The sequence below is a fragment of the Aquila chrysaetos genome, chromosome 15, assembly GCF_900496995.4.
Source record: "Aquila chrysaetos chrysaetos chromosome 15, bAquChr1.4, whole genome shotgun sequence".
NCBI lineage: Eukaryota > Metazoa > Chordata > Aves > Accipitriformes > Accipitridae > Aquila > Aquila chrysaetos.
The window spans coordinates 12901437-12912264 of NC_044018.1; the positions used below are offsets into that span (position 1 = coordinate 12901437).

General features: G+C 40.8%; 1 long non-coding RNA gene across 1 annotated transcript; it reads left to right on the forward strand.

The window, feature by feature from the left end:
• The first annotated feature begins 4494 nt into the window (after window positions 1-4494).
• Window positions 4495-7686, forward strand: LOC115351386. Its single transcript, XR_003926778.1, has 2 exons — window positions 4495-4816; window positions 6380-7686. It is a non-coding gene; the product is annotated as an uncharacterized LOC115351386 (long non-coding RNA).
• The last annotated feature ends 3142 nt before the right edge of the window (window positions 7687-10828 follow it).

Below are 10828 nucleotides of genomic sequence, written 5' to 3' on the forward strand. Positions count from 1 at the left end.
GATAGATGCACATCTTCCCTTGTTTAAGCTCCTCAGAATGCTCCCTACTGTCAGCTAGCATCATCTTCATCTTCCCCAGCCTGTGTTTAAGGCATATGGTATTCTCCCAAGTAATTCTCTCTGTCAGATGTTGACTATCCTCCTATGTGCAAGAAAAAGAGGTACAGTTTAAATATCTCTCAGCTATAATTTGTCTTACAACATCTCAGTGACATGAATATTCTCACTGTGGGTTGGAGAGGGAAAGAAAAGTGATGGGGTAGAATGGGTGCTGAAGGTCTTTTAAGCCTGAAGGACCCCTTAATTATGAACTCTAAGAAATACTAAATAGTTGTCTAATACTATTTTTCAAGAATCTTTTCAAGCAGAATAGATTAAAAAAATCAAGATCTGAATTCTGAACAACTTGAATGAAAAGTAATCATGGAAATCACAGATCTCCAAACCACAGAGGAGGCAAGTCTCCATCAGCAACGTTCCCTAGAAAGAGTTGGTGATTTTCCTACAGTATCATTTCTAAATTGTCTTGCGAGTACACCTCAGCCACAATGAGTGTGGAGGAAGAGATGCTATCATTCAAAATAGTAGCAGCTATAAATACCAAACCCTGAAAATCAAGACCTAAATTCCCAAGCACTTCCAATCCACTTAGGCCCTTTCCTACTGAAGAGTTTCATAAATTCATTTCAGCCAGTCATTTACAAGAGCCTCTGCAGTCTCTAATACAGCCTTTAATGCAAAGCTTTCCTGAATATAATATAAATGCAATACAGCATTGTGACGACCCGTGCTGTAGAGGCCAGGGAGGGGCGGTGGCGAGTTGGGAATTAATTCCCTGGGGCTGAACGAAGGGGCAACGACCGCCGGCGGGAGGCTTTCTTCCCGGCAGGAGCGGCCCGAGCTCGGGCGGTGTGACAGACAGCAGGCGGCGGGGTCTGCCGCAGCAGGAGCGGGCGGGAAACTCCCTCAGCGAACCGCGCCACCCGCGGGAACCGCACCTCACCGAACCGGTACCGCGAGCCCGGCTCGGCCGGGGAGCGGCTCGGGGAGGAGAACGCGGAGAGCCCTCCCGCCGGGTCGGCAGGTTCGGAGCGGACCCCCCGGCTTCCCGGGCTCCTTCCCAGAGAGGAGCCCGGGGGCGGCCGGAGCCGCTCCTCGGCCCGGCCCGGCGGCGTCGCGTCCGAGGGGTGAGGGTTGGGGGCGACGAAGAGCGAGAGAAGAACGGCGGGAAGCGAGCGAGGCCGTGCGCTCCCGGAGCCGCGGGGAAAGGGGTCGGCGGGCTCGGGGGTCGCTCGGGGAGCCCCTTCCCCCGCCCTGCGGGCCCGGCCCTCGTCCGACCCGCCGCCGTCCCCGGGGAGCGGCCCCGCTCGCCGGCTCCGAAGAGGGAACTGCGCAGGCGCCGGCCCGGCCCGCCCGCCGCTCCGCGCCCGGCGGCTGCTGCCCGCGGCCCGGCGGGGCCGAGCGGCGGCGGCGGCGGCTCCTCGCCGGCGGGGACGGGGACGGGGTTGGGGACGGGGACGGGGACGGGGACGCGCAGAACTCGCCCCGCCACGACGCTGGAGACAGCGATCCGGCAGTCCCTCCCGTGCGGTGTTGCTGTGCGGCCTTGCGAGCCGGTTCCGTTCCTTCCCTCAACCGCAAAAGCCGGGGCCCGTCTCTGTGCATCAGGACGGCGGCTTGAGGCAGTAACTGCGTCCAGCCTCTCGCAAGTATCACTAGTTGTTACCCTGTGCTTTTATTACATGCTTATTTTTAAGAGAGATAACTCTAAGGTATTTTCCTGTCAAGAGTGCATAATTCTGGAAATCCCTTGCTGTTGCAGCACATAGCATCGGAAGGCTGTGCTTTGAATTAAAGAGTTTCCAAATGTGATTTTCTCCATCATTTTCCCGGTATAGCAGTGAATGCAAATGACACATCTCGCTGGGTTTTTTTCACCTTGCAATCCAGCTATGACACAAATCTGCCTCTCATTTGTCACTCTACGTCCACAGACGGTAGTCAGTCAAATATGGAAGTGTAAATTATCTATAAAATCATACAATTGTAGCCTTGCAGAACTACAGGAGTAGGTGGATACAACCATGAATTTCAAATTAAGTAACAGGCTGATTACCTTATTATTTTTACTATATGTGCAAAGCCCGTACAGTATCTCTCTGCCATATATAAAGTTATATTTTAAACAAATTCACTCATATATCCTGTCTTTTCTTTGTTTTCTATTTCTTAATAAATTCAGTCCATTCTATTTTGACATGATAGCAATAGAATACACTATTATAGTATCTATAATTAATGACAGACATATGTAACACATGGGGTCGGGCCAAACAAGCAGTATGATTTACTAATGCAAGTAATAGTGGATGTGCACTAAATAAAGATTCTTTCTTGGTTCTACTTTAATTAAAGTAGGGCTACTCTTAAAATACCCAATCTTTTATATGCAAGGCAAGCAGGGAGAGTAAAGAGGGGAATCTCTGCATTCAGCAGAGATATTTGCAACCCAAATCAGCTTAGTTTTGCCATGCCGTGAGTGGAGGGGAATTGAGAAACTCTGCAGTCCTAAACATAGCTCCACTAAATTTGTCTACGGCTCTATCAAGACTAATCACAACTTTGTCTACTACAGAACATGTTCATTGCATGGCAGCAGCTCACTCTGACACTTACAAAATTGCAGGTGGATTTTTGGCTGTATGAAGCTGAAGGGTAAAATCTTTGTTATTTTTAGAGAAGCCAAGATTACACCCTGCATTTTTAGATGTTGCAGAATAAAGACATCCGGAATGTTGGTCTGCAGAAAGTGATTTCACTTAGGCCAGATTTCCTTTAAAAGCATATTGTAGCTTGAAGTGTAGTCACAGCTTACACTGGCAAAGTGGTTTTGAAGGTATCATTAGTACCAGACTTCCTGACTGAAATTACCTATTAAATTTAGGTTCCTTCGTATAAAAGCTAATCAGAAAGTGAAAGAAAAGTAAGATTAAGTGACATATTATCCCAGAAGAAAAAAAAAAAGTATTATTTTAAATATCTCTATTAATTTTTGCATTTATAAGTATTTTATAGCTTTATTGCATTGTCTTAAACATTTTTACATTCTTTTTCTAGCCATTAACTAACTTGGTCTATGTTTAACAGTGTTTGAATTGTTCATATATTCAAATTTTATGCTTAATGAATGTTGTGTCTAGGGGCTGGAGATATATATTTGTCAACTAGTAGTTAGGAGCAGGATTTAGTTTGATGCTAAAAAACTACAACTGGGTGTTTATATGTCAGCATGTACAGATGAAGGATGGTCTTTTGTGGCAGCTGGAGGCTATGTCAGATCTCCTGGTGCATCTAAAGTCAAAATCTAAGAGTAGGTTAAGACATCCCATGAGTATTCCTCATTCTAGTGCACCATGAGCAAAGCTGCTCTGTAAAATGTGGTTAGGATGATGCCAACATACTGCACATGTTGATGTCAGCAGTTTTGAATGAGACACTGTGTGTGTTGAAAAGTGATGCATTTCCTACACAGAAAAAAAAAACATACACAGTAATAACCTAGAATTGGCATTCCTTCCCCCAAAACCGAAAGTAATCTGAAATGAAGCAATGATGACACTTTCAGTTAGAAGTGTTCAATAATTAGTTGAAATGTCACCCCCATTTGCTGGATGACCTGTCCTTCCCTCTGTAACAGATATAGTGGAACCATAGAGGAAAACATTGATGAAAAGTTCTTAAAAGGGTTAATAAAAATTTAGCCAAATCATTTTCCAATGAAAAATGGGAGCTTTTGCAGGAACGTTTCTGTTTTGGTTATATCTTTTACAGAGAACAGGTGATACAAATCATTCTAGTTTTGTTCTGACATGAAACACATTTGACCTTGTTGCTTCTTCTTGACTTTTCCATTCTAACATTTCAAACTTCTTTCAAATGAAATGTTTGATAAATGTGAATCACTTCCTTTCCATTTTTCTTGTTCTAATAAAGTTAGATTCTTTAAACTTTTCTTCTCTTTAAGGACAAAATCTTCAAAATTCTGGTCCTTGCTATAGAAAGAGGATTCCACTTAAACAAATGTTCTTTAAATCTGTGGATCTGATGTTCAACAGTACCAAAACCTATGTGAAACTGTCCTTGAAAAAACGTATGCTGTTTCGTGTTCGCTGGCACTCCCAACTCTTCTCAGTGTCTACATCTACACTAGTGAACTGAACAGGGAATGGGCCTGAGTGCTGCCATGTAATCATCCATACTCTTAAATTGCTATGGTCTATGGCATGGTTTTGGCTCCAGCTTACTCATGCTCCCTCAGACAGTGCCTGGGCATGGTTCAGGGTTAGCACCTGCCAGGAGCGTGAGCAACAGCAAGTTTGGATTTGAACCCTCTGGTTTATGGGAATAAGGAAGACCAGCTGTAAGGACACAGACTGCATCATGATCAAGAATGTGCCTGATCTATTTTATTTGCACAGATACAGAAAATGAGAAGAGAGGGAAGACCTACTCTTGGAAATGTCTTTGTAGAAGTATAATGTTCACTAGACAAAAACTATACTTGTGTTACAAGACTCGCAAATATTTCATTAACGGCAGTCTAATTTTTTATTAGGTGAAACTGAATAGGACTACAGCAGCTTCTGCTCTCATGCCACATTCCCTTGCTGGGGTCTGAAAGAACTAAAGAATATTCAAGCTACTTGCTAGTGGAATCAGAAGAAGACATTTGTTCTTGGTGTATGTGAAGCCAGAAAACCAAAATGGTTCGAGTGGTATGTGTGCTGTTAGAGGATTGATTTGTCACATCAGACAGGTAAGAAAAAAAGGGGAGTCAAGAGAGCAAAAGGATATTGTTGTGTTTTAAGTAATTATCTAGTGTTTTAAGTAATTATCTAATTATCTGTTGCGTTGTGGTTTTTTGGTTTTGGGGTTTTTTTTTAGTGCTTCCAAGGTACTAATTTGCTTTCTTCCACCTGTTGATTTTGCCTTTATCTTTTGGAAGGAAGTTATGAAATAGTTGGTCTCTTATTACCAAACATGAAAGCTCAGTATTTTATCATCAATATTCACTGCACTATTCAGATAAGAATTCATTCTGAGTATAACCCTGTGTGAGGAGATTTACTGCAAATTACTGCTCTCTGCACAAGGCTCCAAATGCCAATAAGATACTGGGGGCTCAGAGATAATGCCCAGCACTCTGCAGCCAACATGTAAGGGTCAGCTAGATAAGTCAAAAGCAGATTGTTTTCTGTCACACTGATAATTTCCATTTCATTTAGCATTTTTTCCCTGCTGAATTATATACTTTATCTAAATCAAGTAGAATCTGAGAAACTTTTTCATTAAGTTTTTTACATCTAAATAAAAAATAACTAAAATCATTTCTATGCAAGAGTGGAAAATTTTTAGCTTGTATTGAACAGATCATGCTAATGTAAGTAACAACAGTGAAAAGATCTCTCTAAACTGTCTTTTATTCCTCTCAAAGTGAAAGCAGTCACAATGTCAGCACATTTTACTTGCAGATTCCTCCCTCAGATCTTAGTGCTGTTCAATAGTATTCAGCTCCAAAAAGGATCAAAAAGTAGTGCATCACCATCCATTTCCTTTCACTAGGTTACTCAAGGTTGCTGTTGTCTAAGAGCTGCTTCCCCTGACTCCCCTTAGCCCCAGTAAGTCAAACCTACATGTATCATATATAAAATCAAATGACAGTAAAATAGAGGGTAAATAGATTTGCATACTAAAGCACTTCAAACACCAATATATGCAGTTTTATTAATTACATTACTTCCCTGTGCTGTGGTGGAGATGGTGCAGTGAGGGAGAGGAGCCAACTGGGTTAACATAGAGGCTTCTGCATGACCTCCTTGTTCCACATGACAGATGGTGCAGTCCTGCAGGGAGGCTTGGCGGTGAGCGTAGTAGTTGCTTCTGTGCTATGCATAGTCCTGGTGCAGGGTTGTGAGGCTTCCCCGGTCTCTTCTCTGTTCCATGGGTTCCCCAGAGGATGAAGAGATGGTCCCGGCTCCTGGTGCGTGGTTGTGGGACTTCCCTCCCTGCAGTCGTTTTTCAGCCAGTTTTGGTTATCCCAGTACTCTTCAGTGTCCTTAGCTGTAGCACTGACTAAAGAACACCTCACTGATGATCAGGTCATTTGGTTTTTGATTTACTGGTTTTTTTCTGATTTGCTTCACTATTGTTGGCGCTCACAATCTGCTTGTTCTGGACACTTCTGAACACTTTGGGTGGGACTTCTTGATGACCTACAAGTTGTTTTCCTAATTTGGCTATCTATTTCCTTGATCACACCAAAACTATCCTGTTGTCTGAGACAGGGGGTTGATCATGTTTTCATCTACTTCTGCTACAGAAAGAAGTTGATTAAAGTGCACATTGGAACAACTGTATTACAAGTTGGACCCACTGGGAACAGTAGTGACTCCTAGATCTCAAGGAAAGAATATCTGAAAACATACAGATCATCCAAAAAGGCAGAAAACCTTCGCAGCTCTGTTTCCATATTCTCATACCTTAATCTTAATGAAAATGCTTAGACCCCCGATTTGTGAAGAATGAGGATCTCACTCATTGGGATTCAACACATAAATATATTTTACCCTGTTCTAGAAGGAGATTCAGAAATTCAGCCTGGACTATATTGAACTGTATGTTTTTACTCTGTGCTTGACTTTCAAATTCTAATGCCTTAAGTAGAGAGATTTGTAACCAAGGAAACATGAAGTGGAATTTCTCTTATTATTCAGTAAATTTGACACAAACTACAGAAAGCATCTATCCATTAGCACTCTGAAGCTAGAATGTTGTCCTACTTCCTTCCCTAGAATTTCTCTCTGTCTTTGATAAATGACTTATAGCTTCAATGTCAGGTATCACGGATATACAGACCATGGTAGAAGAAACTTAAAAAAAAAAAAGCAATTATTTTCCTTGGCATATATGAAGAAAGATTTATGATTTCTGTTTCCTCCATAGATGAAATGTTTCTTGTAGAGCTATAGTATCCTACCCAGCCGTTCCCTCAGCAAAGGGTCATAACGGGGTGTCAAAGATTCTGGAATGTTAACGATTATCTGGTTTTAATTATTAACAGTTTTGACAGCTTTCAGACATAGCTAATTCTAAGAAAGTGCTGATAAGAATAGTGATGATGTTCTGATTAACGCACATAATCAGGACTAAGAAGACCAAAGTTAATCCTATAGGTTGGCTACAGAATTCTCTGTTCTGTTTAAAGCAATGTTCAAGATTTCTTAAGGTTAGTTAGACCCCAGCTGGGCTGAGTATTGAAGAGAGTATGAACTTGGCTTTTTAGTAAAGGAGAGAAGGTGATTAGAAATAATTAATTAATGCCAAACGAACTCTTTGGCTTCCACTGCAGAAGTAAAAGGAACAACCTGCATGACTGATAAACGTAACACTGAAATTTCCAGTGTTTGAGCTTATGGTTTGTAGTTTTTTTCTTTCTCTGTCCACAGCCATCTGAAACGTACCAAATATACTATTCTGCACAAACTAGAAGGGTTATTATCCGTGTTGCTGTCGATGACGTGTATGCAGTTTGGGTTGCAGACGAGTCGTCCAACTGCCACTTGCAATGAAGTCTTTCTGTGAAATTTGTTAAGAATTTGAGAATAAAATCAAGGTCTTGAATTGTGATGGTGCAAACAGCAATCCAGTTATTCAGTGCCTTTTACTACAAGTATATGATTTATTATATCTGTTATAGTACCAAAGCAATTGGTGATTAGTGAAAAAAGGAGGAAGATAGATTTGGTGGACATAGAAATTCAGATTAGATCAAAGCCTTCTGGTATATTTATACCAGATTGGCAATATGATATGATTTATGAACTGTTAATTAAATCTCCCTTCTCTGTGTCAGGTTAAATATATGAGTATACATTTCTTTATCTACATTGATAGCAGATAGCGAAGCCATAACTTATCTGATGACTGTACACGGCATATTGATGAAAAACTAGACTCAAACAACTAAACACTTGGTAAATATGACAATAAAAGACAATGACAAGCAGAATAAATTCCCACTTGTCAGCTATTCCTAAATAAAATCAAGCATAAGATCGATAAAGAGTCCTTGCATTTTCTGTAATCATGTAATGAATTTACTTTTATAAATATATTAAAAATATTTTATTAAGGTAGAACCACCTATGGCAATTGCTAGAATAATATGAATTCCTTGATTCTAATAGGCTGCTAAAGTTACCAAAGGTAATTTTGTTATTTGCTAATAATTTAAAATTTATAAAGTAGCTAATTTTTATTACTGTATTATGATTGATCTTATGGCTATGATGTATAAAACATGGCAATTAGTTTTGCCCAGTAAATAAAAGTCATATCTGTGACATCCAATTCTATATATTGTAATCTATGCAATCTGTTTTGTAAAATGAGTTGTACAAGGACGTATCACTTGATCTATAAAAGAAAACAACTTTCACCATGTGCTGTGATCTTTGTGCTTTGAGCTCTAGCAGCTCCAGATAGAAATTCAGTACTGTTACAAAAAATTCTATATTTCCTTCTACATAGTCTCATAATCTGGTCCATAACTTCTAGTATACCTAACATCATTAGACTCAAGAAGCAGCAAAATGGAGCAGTAGAATATTTTAACAGTTAACATGCAGAAGAATATTATAAAAAGTTTGTGCCTCTGTAAATGCACACTAAATCTTGATTTTCTTATTTGCTTGAGTAATTCAATTTTAATCTTTATGACAGTTCAGATAGCTAAGGTGACCTTTTTGCTGTAGTATTCTGTATTTGCATAGCACTTCTCTAAAAGGGTGACTATATGTGATAGTTAAGTATTGTTTGTATTTCTGTCTTTTCTTTCCTTTACCCTTCAGCCACACCATCCTGGTCTCTATTTCTTGTTGTCTACTATGTTACATCCTATTCAGCATTATGGAAGGCCTAATGCTGATGGCATTGCAATTGTACTATTTATCAACAGAGAATAATAGTGAAAAGGGAGAGGATGTTGGAAAAGGGGATAGGTAAAATTTAGAAAGCATTCTACATTTCTAGTATTACTGACATTATATTTCTGTGAAGGAAACTCAAAATACTATACTTCACAATATTCATTGGTTGCTGTGCTATCACAATTTCTTTTGTAATAAAGGACAAGTTATCACTCCAAAGTAATGAGATGATTAATTCTGGAAAAAGGATAGAGGATGGAATGAAGAGTTACCATCTATGTTACAAAACTTTTACCACATCTGCACAACGTTGCCATCCATCACATCAGTTTCACATGATTCTGTGTGCTTTTGATTGGATTTATTTTGCCTGACTTGAATCTCTTGTTCTCTATGCAAAACAGAGAGACAACAGACTTAATTCAGTTGTCTGAACATAAGCATTCATGTCTATTTGAGATAGCCTAGAGAAGCCTCCAGCTGCTTCTAGAGAAGGGTGCAAGTCTCCGCCAAGTCATGTGTTGTATTTGTCAACGCCATGCAGATGTTTGGACAGAGTAGGACATCCCAAATGATGCTAGACATCCTGTGTTTAGGCATCTGAATTAAGACCACACATCTACACATTTTCAGAATATAAGTCATCCCGTTTCTTTGAGCCATATAACTCACAATGATGAAACACATATGAGAGGAGACACCCTTTCTCTGCATTTAGTAGAGGGAGTCTAGGGACTTCATTCAGTTCACTTTTGTGGCTATGCTTGCCACTAAATATGTGTTCATCATAACAGACAAAAATGGAAAAAATTATTCAGACAGTAATATTTCATAACATGGACTTTGAAAACTAAACCCAAATGAGACGCCTCCCCACCGCCCACCCTCCCCAAAAGTGTTAGTAGAGGTTAAGGCTGTCTTCCCATTGTAAAACCCAGATCTTCAACTAGGAAAAAGCCATTGGAGAAAAAATAGGAACGATGAGGTCTCATCACTTATGGGATAGTCTTTAAAAAGAGGAGAGGAATACTTTTTGTATTGTTATTACCCACCACCACCCTTCCCATCCTTTGATATAATACACAAATATCATTCCCTTAGTCTATGGACCACCCCTGTAAAACATCCATAAAATGTCCACAAAATGTCCACAAAGGTCCACAAAAATGTCCATTGAGTTCATTTAGTCCATGACTTTGGGCTCCATCTGTTATGGTGGTCACTCAGGACAGGAGAGGTGGTGTGTTGTGTGTAGTTACTGGGCACCAAAGCCAGCCCAGATCAGGTCACTCCTGCACTTCCACTGCTTCTTGCAAGATTTGTCCTCCGCTGGTTCAGGTGGTTCCTGCAACAGTAATTCCTATAACATGCAACTCAAATCATAGGTTATAATAGTTTAAAGGTATATCCATTACAATCTCCACCCCTGGTCCCTTTGAGCCAGGTTACGGGGTTTAACATTGCAATGAACTCCTCCCCTTGCTCCTAGCCTGGCTAGAAACAAGGGTTTCCTGCTATAGTAATTCCTATAACATGCAACTCAAACCATGGGTTAAAACAATTTAAAGGTATTTCCATTACAATCTCCACCCCTGGTCCCTTTGGGCCAGACCATCACGTTTAACATCGAAGTGAACTCCTCCCCTTGCCCCTGCTCTGGCTTGCACTTACCCACAGACTGCAGTCCCTTAGGGCTGTACCTGCTCCAAGTGGAGCCTTATCGATGGCCACAGTGTCTCCAGGGGTATACCTGCTGCGGCATAGACTTACCTACAGCCACAGTCGCTTTGAGGTGCACCTGGTCCAGCGTGGCCTTCTCCATGGGCCACAATGTCTTCAGA